The 17,241-nt window shown below is 38.4% G+C and overlaps 1 non-coding gene across 1 annotated transcript; it reads right to left on the bottom strand.

Moving 5' to 3' along the window:
- Positions 1-9,911: 9,911 nt before the first annotated feature.
- On the bottom strand, positions 9,912-10,019 carry LOC112760069 (small nucleolar RNA R71). The gene has a single exon (XR_003180526.1). It is a non-coding gene; the product is annotated as a small nucleolar RNA R71 (small nucleolar RNA).
- Positions 10,020-17,241: the final 7,222 nt, after the last annotated feature.

Here is a 17,241-nt window from a genome sequence, read left to right as displayed (position 1 = left end):
GCTAACTATTCATATCAAAATTTACATAAGCTTTAAATACATACGTTAAGCAGAGAAATCAGAGCAGAATAAAGTAACACAGAGAACAGAGTAACCAGAGTAAAGTAAAGAGATAAAGAGAAAAAGAGTGATATAGATACATAAGAAAGAGTAATCAGAGAAAAGTAAAGAGATACAGAGAAAAGAGAAACCATAATAGAGTAAAGAGATACAAAGAGAAATGGTTTGAGCCAAGATATTGTAAAAGTGAAAGATGTAAAGTTTGTATAGTATGATTGAACAGAGAAAGAAAGAGGTTCTGCATAAGAATGTGAAAGTGATGATGAATAATGAGAATGATAATGAATGATGATAATGAGAATGATTATGTGATGATCTGCTGTGTGAAGGCAGTCAGATAGATGGTGGTACGACCACTGAGAACGCTTTCCTGCGGTCCAGATCCATATTTCATTTCTATAAGGCAGAGGGGTTATTTCCTGCTACAGAAGTACCGTGACCACCTGTTCCATTTCTGTAGTGGCAGAGGGGTTATTTCCTGTATACAGAAGGTGTGTCGACATACATCCCTGCAGTGGCAGATGTGTTATTTTCTGCGTGTAGTGGACCCTGTGGTGGCAGAGGGGTTATTTCCAGTACACAGGGGTATAGCCAACTGGAAAGCCATACCCGTTTCAGCTGCTTTGGGTTACGTCGGGAGCGGGTAGAAACCGACAGATGAGCTCATTACCTGCACTAGGGCTAGACATGCATCATACTTGGTTGCGCATTTACTCTGTTATGGTTGTTGTTTGAATGTATACTTTCTTTGTTTGTATTCTATTCACTGTGTCTGTGTTTTGTTTTCTTGTATTCTCTTGTTTGTGTTTTGCTTTCTATTTTCTCTGTTTTCCCTAGTTATCTGTTTCTTCTGTTCACTACTTCTTGATATTCTGCTATTTATCTGCTAAACAACACAGAATTAATGAACTTAACTAATAACCCCGGCCCTACTAAGAACTCCCCAGTTCTTACCCCCTTCTCTCTTCTCCCCCATCAGATGGAAAACGGGCGTGATATTCTATGAAGTCAAAGGCCTTTACATTTATGAGGACCCAGTGTACTATGGTTAATACACTTTGAGTACGAAGCCTCGTATGAGATGTTACGCGTTACAAAAATGTCCCTTCCAACATCCTCTGTATATCCCGCATTTTGACCCCGATGCTCCTTACGACTTTCCCTTATTCTGGTTACACCCTGACGCACTTGGGCATCCTTTTCTCGATAGTACCGGACACCTATACCAGCTCAACCCTTGAATGAGGCGGCACCTGAGCCTATCATGCCTGATGAGCCCGAGTTAGCTGGTGACTATGTACCTGTGATTCCACCAAAGTGGGACTTTTCCCCTGAGCCAATCCTAGACTTTCCACAGCCTGCTGAACTGACACTACCGGACGATGGGGTAACTCCTATTTACGCGAACGGACCTGTGCTCGCGAATGGTTTATAGATAGTGACAGCAGTATTTCTGGTGGATCTGAGGGTATAGCTGCAGCTGCGGACGATGAGGAGGAGGAGGATCCTGAGATAGAGATAGAGCAGGATGAGGAGATGGATGAGCCTCAGGACGATCTTCCGATCAACCACGTGTAGATATAATCTGACAGCAGTAGGGAAATTCTTTTGATGACACTCTAGTCTAACATTATCTGTGAGTTAGTCTCTCATTTGTGTTAGTACACCCGAGAGATAGGAGCTATATAGTGGTTAGGCTATTCTGGGCGCCAGCTTAGGGCTTTTTGTAAGGGCCAGGCCCTGGGAGTGTCGTGTATATATTAGCTACGTAGGATGACGAGGATGTAAACTGACTTAATCTTTTGTGAACGCTATATGTTTTGTTATAGTATACATGATGTATAATATTAGCTGAGTTATATGTTTCTTTATGCTTCCTTATTATTTCTATTAGTGTGCTTATTTATTTTACTCCCTCGCTCACAATGATATAAGTAAAAAAAAAAAAGTTACCCATAAAATTGGCAACGTTCTAACAAGGAACAGGCTCATATATTAAGTAATAGTTACTAATTAGGAAGAACAAGTTGGTAACACTTGGCTTCTTGTATGACCATGGCATACTGGGAGTTGGGTCGTTACAATTTGGTATCAGAGCAGTTCGTTTCCAATAGAGCCTGGGGAATGGACTGACTATGCTTCACTGCATACTCTGTTGTGTTTCTCATGCTGTTAGGGTATCTTCAAGATACATTTGGCATGAATGTCTATGAGTGCTCATTTTGGGAATGTTCGTGCCTTACTTGAAATATTAAGACTGATCACCTTAATGTTGATTGTTTGGTACGGATAGGACCTTAATGACTGCAAATAGCCATAGTTTAATCGAGCTCTGAACGACGAATCGATGCGAGGTACAACTATCCTCATAGCTGTTATAATCTCCATGGCTATGGCTATGTTAGATTTAGATGCTGTAAGAAACGAACACTTGTTTTACTTGTGAGGAATCTAGACACACAGCTAGGATCTACCCAAGAAAGTTTGTTCGGAATCCAGTGTGAACCCAGCAACAAGGTCGAGTGTTTTCTATGACTGCTAATGATGGTATGCAATCAGACGCCCTAATCCAAGGTTAGTGTTATGTCAAAAATCGATTTCTAACTGTACTGTATGATTCGGGTGCATCGCATTCCTTTATCTCTTTAATTGTTGCTCGTAAGTTGGGATTTGATTTCTCTGAATTAAACTTTGATTTAATTGTCCATACACCTGCATCCCAAAATGCGTTGACCAGTTTAGTGTGCCCTGCAAGTACCATTTGTTATTAGGAACAGTGCTTTTATACATGATCTAATCTGTTTGCCTCTATGTGGTTTAGAAGTTATTCTAGGATTAGATTTGTTGTCCAAGTATCATGTTTTCCTTGATTGCTATGAAAGAACTGTTGTTATTCCATCTGATAGTCCACATACTAAACCATTTCTGTCTCATACCTTATATCTAAATTCTATAAGAGTTACCTTAGACGGGAGTGATTGTGAGGGGTACGTTCTGTTAGCGGCTAGCTCGAATGACAGTGAACTAAGCTTAGAACGAATCCGAGTGGTGAAAGAATTTCCTGATGTTTTCCCGAACGACATATCTGAGTTTCCCCCTCAGCGAGAGATAGAATTCAACATTGATCTAGTACCTGAAACTAGACCAATATCTATAGCACCGTACTAGATGTCACCACTGGAACTTGTAGAGTTGAAGAAGCAGTTGGATGAGCTACTTGGAAAGAAATTTATTCGTCTTAGTGCGTCACCTTGGGGAGCTCCGATATTATTAGTAAAAAGAAGGACGGTGGAATGAGACTTTGCATAGATTATCGACAGTTAAATAACATCACTATCAAGAACAACTACCCACTTCTATGGAATGATGATTCGATGGATCCGCTGAAAGTTGCAACTATGTTCTCAAAGATTTATTTGCGACTGGGTCATCACCAAATTCAAGTAGCCAGATATACCAAAGACTATGTTCAGAATTCAGAAATGATGACGATGCTGAAACATATGGGAGCAGAAGAACCAAAAGTTGTGAGACAAGATCGTAGCGGTCTCTGGAGATACAAGAACAGAATTTGTGTGCCTAGCTCTGAAGATTTGCGACAAGGGATTCTTGCAGAAGCTCATCAAAGTAGATTATCTATGCATCCTGGAGTGACAAAGATGTATCAAGATTTGAAACAAATGTTCTGGTGGCTGGGCTTAAAGAAAGAGGTAGCTGATTATGTCTCAAAATGTTTAACCTGCCAGAAGGTGAAGGTGAAACATCAAAAACCGTCAGGAACCCTGCAACCCTTGAAAAAACCACAATGGAGATGGCAGCAGATCACTATGGATTTTGTCACGGGATTACCAAGGACCTCAACAGGACACGATGCCATCTGGGTAATTGTGGACAGGTTGACAAAGTCAGCGCACTTTCTTCCGATTCGAGTTGACTATACTTTAGAAAGGCTAGCACGGATATATATTCAAGAAATCGTACGATTGCACGGGATACCTTCGTCAATTGTTTTAGATCGAGATCCGAGGTTTACCTCTAGATTCTGGGGAGCTTTTCAAAAAGCATTGGGGACAGAATTGCACATGAGTACAGCATACCATCCTCAGACAAAGGGACAATCTAAGCGGACAATCTAGACATTAGAAGATATGCTAAGATCTTGTGTGATGGATAACCAAGGCAGTTGGGATAAATATTTGCCGTTGATCGAGTTCGTCTACAACAACAGCTACCAACAAAGTATCGGGATGGCACCATATGAAGCTCTCTACGGAAGAAGATGTCAGACACTATTGTGTTGGAATGACGGAGAAGCTAGTGTCTTAGGTCCAGACTTAGTGCAAGAAACTACTGAGAAGATAAAGGGGATTCATCAGAAGATCTAGACAGCACAAAGCCATCAAAAAAGCTATGCCAATAATAGACGTAGACCCTTAGAGTTTAGTGAGGGAGACCATGTCTTTCTAAAAGTAACCCCGACTATTGGGATAAGTAGAGCCCTTAAGACTAAAAAGCTTAACCCTCGATACATAGGACCTTTCCAAATACTTAAAAGAGTCGGTCTAGAAGCTTGTCAAGTAGCCCTTCCTCCATACCTGTCAAACCTTCATGATGTTTTACATGTCTCACAACTTAAGAAATATATTCCTAACGAGAGTCATGTTTTACAATCAGAAATAGTACAGTTATAAAATGATTTGACATATCAAGCATCACCAGTTCAGATCGTAGAAAGAAGTGATAAGCAGCTAAGAGGCAGGACTGTTCGCTTAGTCAAAGTAGCATCGGGACCAAGAGGAGAAGAAGAGCACATTTGGGAACAGGAAGATAGAATGAAGGCTGACTACCCACGTCTGTTCTTAGGTAATTGAAATTTTGAGGGCAAAATTTTCTTTTAGGAGGGTAAAATGTAACAACCCTAATTTTCGAGTACGCGAGATCTTTTCTGAAAGTACGGATTTCTCCGGAAGATCAGTAAGGGGAGAACCTTTGATATATCATCAAGTATCTCAATTCTCATTGTCATTATGTCATCTTTAAGCTAGAACCTTTTCCGAGGCAAGCTCGATAATGCAGTCACGAAGAACCTAGTTTTTGAACCGTATCGGTTAGGAGTTTTGTTTTTGTTTTTCGTAAATAGTCTTAGTTTAATGAACCAGACTCAATTCATAAGAGAAGAGAGGTAATAGGATAATATTATCATTATATTAGTATTAGAAGCTTCTTGAATGATATTATAAGATTACCTGGTCAGCTTTAGTTAAAAACAGAAAATCGGTTTAACCGGGTTCACAGTTTACTGGTGTAGCTTAGCACCAGCACTCTCTGATGACTTTAGCAATGCTAAGGCCTCATTATACATTTTTTTCTCTCATAATAAATATGTTACTAGTGTTATTTATGCTAGTAGCTCAGAAAATAATTTTTAGAGATGTTTTTACAAGTGTTCCGATACATCTAGTTTTAGTAGTTATACACCTGAGATATTTTAATATTATTTTAATCCACCTCCAAGCCAACCAATCACAACTCACCTTACACTCCCAAGACACTCCAAGGCTGGTCATTTACTCGCTTTGGCCAAAATTGAAAGGAGAGAAAAGAGAGAAAACTTCATGAACACTTAATCTTCAAAGCTTGATTTCTTCTGAACTAAAACTCAAATCAAAACTACGATTTCACCAAAATGATCCTCTCTTCTTCCTCTACATAACCATATAACATATCAAGTCTGGAAATAAAGTGAGATGGCTGTCTCCCTCTGATGAGCGGATAATTTATACGCTTTTTGGCATTGTTTTTAGTATGTTTTTAGTAGGATCTAGTTACTTTTAGGAATGTTTTTATTAGTTTTTATGTTAAATTCACATTTCTGGACATTACTATGAGTTTGTGTGTTTTTCTGCAATTTCAGGTATTTTCTGGCTGAAATTGAGGGACTTGAGCAAAAATCAGATTCAGAGGTTGAAGAAGGACTGCTGATGCTGTTGGATTCTGACCTCCCAACACTCAAAGTGGATTTTCTGGAGCTACAAAACTCAAAATGGCGCGCTTCCAATTGCGTTGAAAAGTAGACATCCAGGGCTTTCCAGAAATATATAATAGTCCATACTTTGGCCGAGTTTAGATGATGCAAAAGGGCGTTGAACGCTAGTTCTATGCTGCAGTCTGGAGTTAAACGCCAGAAACACGTCACGGACCAGAGTTGAACGCCAGAAACACGTTACAAACTGGCGTTCAACTCCAAGAATGACCTCTCCACGTGTAAACTTCAAGCTCAGCCCAAGCACACACCAAGTGGGCCCCAAAAGCGGATTTATGCATCAATTACTTACTTCTGTAAATCCTAGTAAGTAGTTTAGTATAAATAGAACTTTTTACTATTGTATTTACATCTTATGATCTTTGGATTATCTTAGGATCATATTGATCACGTTTGGGGGCTGGCCATTCGGCCATGCCTGGACCTTATCACTTATGTATTTTCAACGGTAGAGTTTCTACATGCCATAGATTAAGGTGTGGAGCTCTGCTGTTCCTCACGAATTAATGCAAAGTACTACTGCTTTTCTATTCAATTCAACTTATTCCGCTTCTAAGATATTCATTCGCAATTCAATATGAATATGATGAACGTGACAATCATCATCATTCCCATACGAACGCGTGCCTGACAACCACTTCCGTTCCACCTTAGATTGGATGATTATCTCTTGGATCTCTTAATCAGAATCTTCGTGGTATAAGCTAGATTGATGGCGGCATTCATGAGAATCTTAAAAGTCTAAACCATGTCTGTGGTATTCCGAGTAGGATTCAGGGATTGAATGACTGTGACGAACTTCAAACTCGCGAGTGCTGGGCGTAGTGACAGACGCAAAAGGATAGTAAATCCTATTCCAATATGATCGAGAAGCTCCAGATGATTAGCCATGCAGTGACAGCGCATCGGACCATTTTCACAGAGAGGATGGGTTGTAGCCATTGACAACGGTGATTCCCTTACATAAAGTTTGCCGTGGAAAGGAGTAAGACTGATTGGATGAAGACAGCGGGAAAGTAGAGATTCAGAGGAACGCAAGCATCTCTATACGCTTATCTGAAATTCTCAACAATGAATTACATAAGTATTTCTATCTTTATTTTCTATTTATTTATTATTATTATTCAAAAACTCCATAACCATTTGATATCCGCCTGACTGAGATTAACAAGATGACCATAGCTTGCTTCATACCAACAATCTCCATGGGATCGACCCTTACTCACGTAAGGTTTTATTACTTGGACGACCCAGTGCACTTGCTGGTTAGTTGTGCGAAGTTGTGAAGTTATGTCTGGACCATGGTATTGTGCACCAGTTATTGGCACCATGCCAGGGAGAGAACGAACAACAAATTTTACAACCTCAGAGTAACAATTTCGCATACCAACACCGTTGCCGGGGACTGTTCGAGTTTGGACAACTGACGGTCCATCTTGTTGCTCAGATTAGGTAATTTTCTTTTTGTTTTATTTTCAAAAAATTTTTCAAAAAAAAAAATTCTTTCAAAAATTTCTCATCTGTTTTCAAAAATTATTCTAAATTTTTAAGAATGAATTCTAGTGTTTCATGAAGCATGTTGAAGCCTGGCTGGCTGTAAAGCCATGTCTAATTCTTTTGGATAGTGGCTTCTAACCATCAGTATAGAGGCAAGTTAATTGGAATATCAGCTGTTGAATGCCTGATTTATATCCTAAAACTGGCTGGCTATTAAGCCATGTCTAACCCTCAGATTGGAGCTTTAGACTAAGAGTGCAAGATTCATGGAATTCATATTAAAAATTTTGGAATCCTTATTTTTCTTTTTTAAATAATTTTCGAAAAATACAAAAAAAATTTATAAAATCTTAAAAATCAAAAATATTTTGTGCTTCTTGTTTGAGTCTTGAGTCAATTTTTAAGTTTGGTGTCAATTGCATTTTTTCTAAAAAATTTTTATGCATTTTTTTTTCGAAAATTCATGCATTCATAGTGTTCTTCATGATCTTCAAGTTGTTCTTAGCCAGTCTTCTTGTTTGATCTTCATATTTTCTTGTTTTGTGTCTTTTCTTGTTTTTCATATGCATTTTCAATTTGTTAGTGTCTGAAGTTTGCAAATTTCTAAGTTTGGTGTCTTGCATGTTTTCTTTGCATAAAAAATTTTTCAAAAATATGTTCTTGATGTTCATCATGATCTTCAAAGTGTTCTTGGTGTTCATCTTGACATTCATGGTGTTCTTGCATGCATCACATGTTTAGATCCAAAATTTTCATGCATTGCATCATTTTCATGTTTTTCTCTTTCATCATAAAAAATTCAAAAATCAAAAAAATATCTTTCCCTTTTTCACTCATAAATTTCGAAAATTTGGATTGACTTTTTCAAAAATTTTTAAAAATTCAATTGTTTCTTACGAGTCAAATCAAATTTTCAATTTAAAAATCTTATCTTTTTCAAAATCTTTTTCAAAAATCAAATCTTTTTCATTTTTCTTATTTTTAGAAAATTTTAAAAATATTTTTCAAAAATCTTTTTCTTAATTTTATCTCATAATTTTCGAAAAGATCATCAACAATTAATGTTTTGATTCAAAAATTTCAAGTTTGTTACTTACTTGTTAAGAAAGATTCATACTTTAAGTTCTAGAATCATATCTTGTGATTTCTTGTGAATCAAGTCATTAATTGTGATTTTAAAAATCAAATCTTTTTCAAAACTAATTTCAATCATATCTTTTCAAAAATATCTTTTTATCTTATCTCTTTCAAAATCATATCTCTTCATATCATATCTTTTTCAAAAATTTGATTTTAAAATATCTTTTCTAACTTCTTATCTTCTTATCTTTTCAAAATTGATTTTCAAATCTTTTTCAACTAACTAATTGACTTTTTGTTTGTTTCTTATCTTTTTCAAAACTACCTAACTAACTCTCTCTCTCTAATTTTCGAAAATCTCTTCCCTCTTTTTTCAAAAATTGTTTTTAATTAACTAATTGTTTCAATTTTTAATTTTAATTTGCTTTCATTCCTAATTTTCGAAAATCACTAACCCCTTTTCAAAATTTTATTTTCGAAAATCCTCTTTCTCTCTCATCTCCTTCTATTTATTTATTCATCTACTAACACTTCATCTCACCCAAATTCGAACCCCCTCTTCCATCTGTGTTCGAATTTTCTCTTCTTCCCACCTTTACATTACATTCTTTTCTTCTTCTACTCACACAGGGGAACCTCTATACCTGGGTAAAAAGGATCCCTATTATTATTATTTTTTCTGTTCCCTCTTTTTTATATGAGCAGAAGCAAGGACAAGGACATTCTTGTTGAAGCAGATCCTGAACCTGAAAGGACTCTAAAAATAAAACTAAGAGAAGATAAAATACAACAATCCAGAGACAACCTTACAGGAATTTTTGAACAAGAAGAGGAGATGGCAGCCGAAAATAATAATAATGCAAGGAGGATGCTTGGCGACTTTACTGCACCTAATTCCAATTTACATGGAAGAAGCATCTCCATCCCTACCATTGGAGCCAACAATTTTGAGCTTAAACCTCAATTAGTTTCTCTGATGCAACAAAACTGCAAGTTTTATGGACTTCCATCTGAATATACCTTTCAGTTCTTAACTGAATTCTTGCAGATTTGTGATACTGTTAAGACTAATGGAGTAGATCCTGAAGTCTACAGGCTCATGCTTTTCCCTTTTGCTGTGAGAGACAGAGCTAGAATATGGTTGGACTTTCAACCTAAGGATAGCCTAAACTCTTGGGATAAGCTGGTCAAGGCTTTCTTAGCCAAGTTCTTTCCTCCTCAAAAGCTCAGTAAGCTTAGAGTGGATGTTCAAACCTTCAGACAGAAAGAAGGTGAATCCCTCTATGAAGCTTGGGAGAGATACAAGGAACTGACCAAAAAGTGTCCTTCTGACATGCTTTCAGAATGGACCATCCTGGATATATTCTATGATGGTCTGTCTGAATTAGCTAAGATGTCATTGGATACTTCTGCAGGTGGATCTATTCACCTAAAAAAAATGCCTGCAGAAGCTCAAGAACTCATTGACATGGTTGCTAACAACCAGTTTATGTACACTTCTGAGAGGAATCCTGTGAGTAATGGGACGCCTCAGAAGAAGGGAGTTCTTAAAATTGATAATGCCATATTGGCTCAGAATAAAATATTGAGTCAGCAAGTCAATATGATTTCTCAGAGTCTGAATGGAATGCAAGCTGCATCCAACAGTACTCAAGAGGCATCTTCTGAAGAAGAAGCTTATGATCCTGAAAACCCTGCAATAGCAGAGGTGAATTACATGGGTGAACCATATGGAAACACTTATAATCCCTCATGGAGAAATCACCCAAATCTCTCATGGAAGGATCAACAAAAGCCTCAACAAGGCTTTAATAATGGTGGAAAAAACAGGTTTAACAGTAGTAAACCTTTTCCATCATCTTCTCAGCAACAGACAGAGAACTCTGAACAAAATACCTCTAATTTAGCAAACTTAGTCTCTAATCTGTCCAAGGCCACTGTAAGTTTCATGAATGAAACAAGGTCCTCAATTAGAAATTTGGAGGCACAAGTGGGCCAGCTGAGTAAGAAGATCACTGAAACCCCTCCTAGTGCTCTCCCAAGTAATACAGAAGAAAACCCAAAAGGAGAGTGTAAGGCCATTGAATTGACTATCATGGCCGAACCCACAAGAGAAGGGGAGGACGTGAATCGCAAGGAGGAAGACCTCCTGGGACGTCCAGTGATCAACAAGGAGCTTCCTTTTGAGGAACCAAAGGAATCTGAGACTCATCTAGAGACCATAGAGATTCCATTGAACCTCCTTATGCCATTCATGAGCTCTGCAGAGTATTCTTCTTCTGAAGAGAATGAGGATGTTACTAAAGAGCAAGTTGCTAAGTTCTTTGGTTTAATCATGAAGCTGAATACCAATTTATTTGGTAATGAGACTTGGGGAGATGAACCTCCCCTGTTCACCAATGAACTAAATGCATTGGATCAACTAAGATTGCCTCAGAAGAAACAGGATCCTAGAAAGTTCCTAATATCTTGTACCATAGGCACCATGACCTTTGAGAAGGCTCTATGTGACTTGGGGTCAGGAATAAACCTCATGCCACTCTCTATAATGGAGAAACTGGGAATCTTTGAGGTACAAGCTGCTAAAATCTCATTAGAAATGGCAGACAATTCCAGAAAACAGGATTATGGACAAGTAGAGGACATATTAGTAAAGGTTGAAAGCCTTTACATCCCTGCTAATTTCATAATCCTAGATACTGGGAAGGATGAGGATGAATCCATCATCCTTGGAAGACCCTTCCTAGCCACAGCAAGAACTGTGATTGATGTTGACAGAGGTGAACTAGTCCTTCAATTGAATGAGGACTCCCTTGAGTTTAAAACTCAAGGACATCCTTCTCTAAACATGGAAAAGAAGCACAGTAAGCTTCACTCAAAACAGAGTCAACCAGAGCCCCCACAGTTAAACTCTAAGTTTGGTGTTGGGAGGCCACAACCAAACTCTAAGTTTCGTGTTGAACTCCCATATCCAAACTCTAAGTTTGGTGTTGGGAAGTATCAACAATGCTCTGAACATCTGTAAGGCTCCATGAGAGCCCACTGTCAAGCTATTGACATTAAAAAAGCGCTTGTTGGGAGGCAACCCAATTTTTATTTAATTATATTTTTTATTAGTTATATCTCTTCATAGGTTCATGATCATGTGGAGTCACAAAAATAACTGAAAAAATTGAAGAAAAATAAAAAACAGCAGAAGAAAAATCACACCCTGGAGGAAGGACTTACTGGCGTTTAAACGCCAGTAAGGAGCATCTGGCTGGCGTTCAACGCCAGAACAGAGCATGGATCTGGCGTTGAACACCAAAAACAAGCAGCATCCTGGCGTTCAGACGCCAGAAATGCACACTGAGGAAGAACTGGCACTGAACGCCAGAAACAAGCATCTGGCTGGCGTTCAACGCCAGAAATATGCTGCATATGGGCGCTGAATGCCCAGAACAAGCATCAATTTGGCGTTTAAACGCCAGAATTGCATGCAAAGGCATTTTACATGCCTAATTGGTGCAGGGATGCAAATCCTTGACACCTCAGGATCTGTGGACCACACAGGATCAACTCAGCATCTGTGGACCCCACAGGATCCCCACCTACCACCACTCACTCTCTTCCCTCTTCTCAATGTTCATCCTCTCTTCCCAATAAACACTCTTCCCCAAAACCCTTCACCAATCACCTCAATCTCTCTTCCCTATCACCACCTACCACCACTCACATCCATCCACTCTTCCCCATAAACCTACCTCATAAACTCCACGTACCTTCAACTCAAAATCAATTTCCCACCCAAACCCACCCTATATGGCCAAAACTAACCTCCCTCCCCTCCCTATATAAAACCCTCCATTCTTCCTCATTTTCACACAACACAACCCTCTCTTCCCCTTCTTGGCCGAATACAAATCTCCCTCCTCTCCTCCATATTTTCTTCTTCTTCTTCATCTATTCTTTCTTTTCTTGCTCGAGGGTGAGCAATATTCTATGTTTGGTGTGGTAAAAGCATAAACTTTTTGTTTTTCCATTACCATTGATGGCACCCAAGACCGGAGAATCCTCTAGAAAAGGGAAAGGGAAGACAAAAGCTTCCACCTCCGAGTCATGGGAGATGGAAAGATTCATCTCCAAAGCTCATCAAGACCACTTCTATGATGTTGTGGCCAAGAAGAAGGTGATGCCCGAGGTCCCTTTCAAGCTCAAGAGAAATGAGCATTGATGGGATATTTTGGTGAGAAACATAAATCTCTTCCAAAACACCCAAATCCAACCGGCAAGTGTACCGGGTCGTATCAAGTAATAAAAACTCACGGGAGTGAGGTCGATCCCACAGGGATTGAAGGATTGAGCAATTTTAGTTTAGTGGTTGATTTAGTCAAGCGAATCAAGTGTTGGTTGAGTGATTTGTGACTTGTAGAATGTAAATTGCATGAAATTAAAGAAAGCAGGAAATTAAATTGCTGAATCTTAAAGAACAAGAAATTAAATGGCAGAAACTTAGAATGCAAGAAATGTAAATTGCGGAATCTTAAAGTGCAAGGAATGTAAATTGCTTGAAATGTAAAGGGGATTGGGATGTGGATTTGCAGAATTTAATCAAGGAAAAGTTAAATTGCATTAAACAGAAGAGTAAAAGGGAATTGGGATTGAACCGGAAATAAAGCAGAAAGGTAAATGAACATAAGAAGCAAGAAACAGAGAATATAAAATTGAGATCTCAGGGCCCAGAGACTAGAAAACCAAGTCTAGATCTCAATGCCTTCCTAGATCCAACAAGAACAATTGCAAGGAAGATGTAAATTGCAAAGAAAAGAGGAAGAACAATGAACCGAAAATGGAATTCAATTAACAGTAAAGAAACAGAGAGATCCAAGATTGGGATTGAAATAGAATTTCTTCAATTCTCCAATCCAAGATCCAAGACAAGTGTAAAATGAAATTGAAAGCAATGAAAGCAAAGAAATTAAAGTTCACTCAGTAACAAAAGCTCTCCAAAAACTCTTATGAAAATTCCAAAAGGAAAGCTCTCCGAATAACTTGAATTCTATCCTATTTATACACTTTCCAAAATGATCTTCAAGCCTTGAGTTGGGCCTTTGTTCTTGGTGAAATTGGGTTGAAAGAGGCCTTGGTTGATTGCTCTTGAAGTTTGAAGAAGAACCGAAGTGAACCAATTGAACCGGTTTTGAAGTTAGCCATAGTTGGTCCCAACGTTAGGGCCAAAGTTAGGGGTCTAACTTTGACCCTAACTTTTCATAGCAGCAAGCATGATTTCTCTGGTTTGGACGTTGGTGCCAAAGTTAGGGGTCTAACTTTGACCCTAACGTTGGCCTTGCTTAGTGCTAGTGGCGCCAACGTTAGCCTCCAAGTTAGGGGGCTAACGTTGGCGCAAACATTAGTGCCCCTCCCTTTGTGATTCATGTGCCAACGTTAGCCTCCAAGTTAGGGGGCTAACGTTGGCGCAAACGTTGGCCTTCTCCCTCTTTATAACTCATGTGCCAACGTTAGCCTCCAAGTTAGGGGGCTAACGTTGGCGCAAACGTTGGCTGGCCCAGGGATGAGTTTCAAGTTTCTCTTGCCAACGTTAGCCTCCAAGTTAGGGGGCTAACGTTGGCTCAAACGTGGGGAGTCCAGGGAGTGATCTTCATGCCCAACGTTAGCCTCCAAGTTAGGGGGCTAACGTTGGGGCTAACTTCATGCCTCCAGGATCAACTTCCATTCTTCACTTCTAGCCATTCCTCTTTGCTTCAACCTTTCTCCAAGCTTTCTTCACCTATCATTAATCAACCAAACTAATCAAAGCTATGCTCAAAATCATGAGATATTCATTCTTTCATAATATGCAACAAATATAGCACAAAACCTCATGAAATGGCATGAATTCATATATGGTTGGTTCAATCAAGGGAAACATGAAAATCTACTCAATTAGCTTGCTTGTAGCTCAAGAAAGTGCATAATTCTAATGAAAACAAAAGAAAAAGACTAGCTAAAATAGGCTAAGATGACTTGTCATCACAACACCAAACTTAAAGCTTGCTTGTCCCCAAGCAAGAAATAAATTTATGCTCCAAGGTTCTTTAAATTAAGATGGATTGAAGAACACTTGTAAATTGCAGTGAGTGAAGTGATCAAGTATCAGTGGGATAAATTCTAAATCATATGCTCATGCAAGGGCTTCAGTGCTCACTAGTCCTTACATATTGGGAGTCGTAGGTCTTAGGATTTTCATCCAAATGGTATCATGGAGATCTCTTTATATGTAATCACCTTGAAGCAGCTTATAGTTTCCGTGCTTTGGCCTCGACTCTAAGTATCATGTCTCAAGGCGGCTCTTTAGATAAGCTTTCAATCAATACTCCTAAACCAGTTGGTTTTAAGGTATTAGGTGTTGAAGCACCCCTAAGGATTTACTTGCTCAAGCCTCTTTCTTTGACACAACTCAACCACAAGCATTTTACTAGGCTAACAACTCTTTGAGTCATTGTTTCTTTCTTTCTTTTTCAGCCTAGTACTTGATGCTCAGAGCCTTGGGCCATATTCCTTTTGTTTTTGTATTTTCTTTTCTTTCTTTTGTTTTGTTTGCTGCTTCTTGGATCAATAAGTTTTTGAGAAACTCCACAGTACTTCTTTGAACTTCCTGTCCCGCCTATGAGCTCCCATGCAAGTTTTCACAAGCATGCAACCTCAATACAAAATCACACAACTAGAACCACCACTTCTCCTAATCTTTTGCTTGCCTTAAAATTGTTTAATTCCTCAATCCTTCTTTTCAAAGAACTTTCATGTGATGCATTTCTTGGAAATTGAGTGCAAACAAGTTTTGAAGATAAGAATGTTGTGAATGATCAAACATCTTGCTTATTGACTTATAAAGAAAGACTATGCTATGTAGGCAGGGGTAAATAAAAAAAAACTATGCTATGCAGATAGGTAGGGCAGATCAGGATACAATCCAACTTTCAATAACAGCAATATTTGAAGTAACACAATCACTTAACAATACAACCTGTTGGAGTTCACTTGCTTTCCTTCTTCTCATCATCATCATTGCTGTCCTTTATGTTCATCTTTTGTTTCTTTGGTTGATGATGCTTAATCTCTCCAAAGGCTTGTATGATATTCTGCAATGATATTGAAAGTTGCTTGTTCCCCAAGCACTTAGAACACTGGTTAGTCTTCATGATTTATTTGTGGGATTTTTGAACTTACTTTGGTGTGGGAACACCAAACTTAGTACCTTGCCAATGGGTTTCATGCATCAAATTAACCATGTGTAATAACTTTTTTTTTTCTTTTCTTCTTCTTTTTCAAAAGCAATAAAACTGAAAACTAGGAAACAGCAGAATAGTTAACTAGTTCATCCATCATGCTTGAAGCCAGCATTATGCAGAGAGTGAGAATGTGTTTTATAATGGGATTTTGGTGAAACACCAAACTTAGAATCCTTCATTCTCCCTTAGATTGTTTTGGTGTGCAACACCAAACTTAGCTTCTTGCAATGTAGATAAACTACTTAACCTTTTTATTAAAATAGTTATGAAAGGAAAACTACCTCAGGTTGGGTTGCCTCCCAACAAGCGCTCTTTTATTGTCACTAGCTTGACATCTTGCTCTTTGATTATGGAGGCTGGAAATCATAATGCCTCAGTTTTTTTCCTCTTGCTGTAGGATTCCTTTCCTCCATGACCTGCACAATCACAAACAATTCAAGTGATGATTGAATATTTTCAAGCTCAGAATGTGATTCAGAAGGTTAGCTGGCACAAAGTATCAAACAGTTGATGGACTTGGGAGATTAGTGGCAGAATTTGCTTCTCTTGTGTAAGCAAGAGCATTGCATAGAGCCAGAAATTTCCAGGAAAACTTCACTTTGTTGCTAGAGCGAAGTTTCAGTTATCTCAGGCAAAATTTCAAACAGTTAGTGGGTTAATCAAAAATTAAAGAAAAAGTGCTTGATCTAGATCACCACCTCACTTAATCATTGTCAATCTAATCAATCCCCGGCAACGGCGCCAAAAACTTGATGGGATATTTTGGTGAGAAACATAAATCTCTTCAAAAACACCCAAATCCAACCGGCAAGTGTACCGGGTCGTATCAAGTAATAAAAACTCACGGGAGTGAGGTCGATCCCACAGGGATTGAAGGATTGAGCAATTTTAGTTTAGTGGTTGATTTAGTCAAGCGAATCAAGTGTTGGTTGAGTGATTTGTGACTTGCAGAATGTAAATTGCATGAAATTAAAGAAAGCAGGAAATTAAATTGCTGAATCTTAAAGAACAAGAAATTAAATGGCAGAAACTTAGAATGCAAGAAATGTAAATTGCGGAATCTTAAAGTGCAAGGAATGTAAATTGCTTGAAATGTAAAGGGGATTGGGATGTGGATTTGCAGAATTTAATCAAGGAAAAGTTAAATTGCATTAAACAGAAGAGTAAAAGGGAATTGGGATTGAACCGGAAATAAAGTAGAAAGGTAAATGAACATAAGAAGCAAGAAACAGAGAATATAAAATTGAGATCTCAGGGCCCAGAGACTAGAAAACCAAGTCTAGATCTCAATGC

Source organism: Arachis hypogaea, chromosome 16, assembly GCF_003086295.3.
Source record: "Arachis hypogaea cultivar Tifrunner chromosome 16, arahy.Tifrunner.gnm2.J5K5, whole genome shotgun sequence".
In the NCBI taxonomy this organism is placed as follows: domain Eukaryota; kingdom Viridiplantae; phylum Streptophyta; class Magnoliopsida; order Fabales; family Fabaceae; genus Arachis; species Arachis hypogaea.
This window is presented reverse-complemented; position numbering and strand designations above follow the sequence as displayed.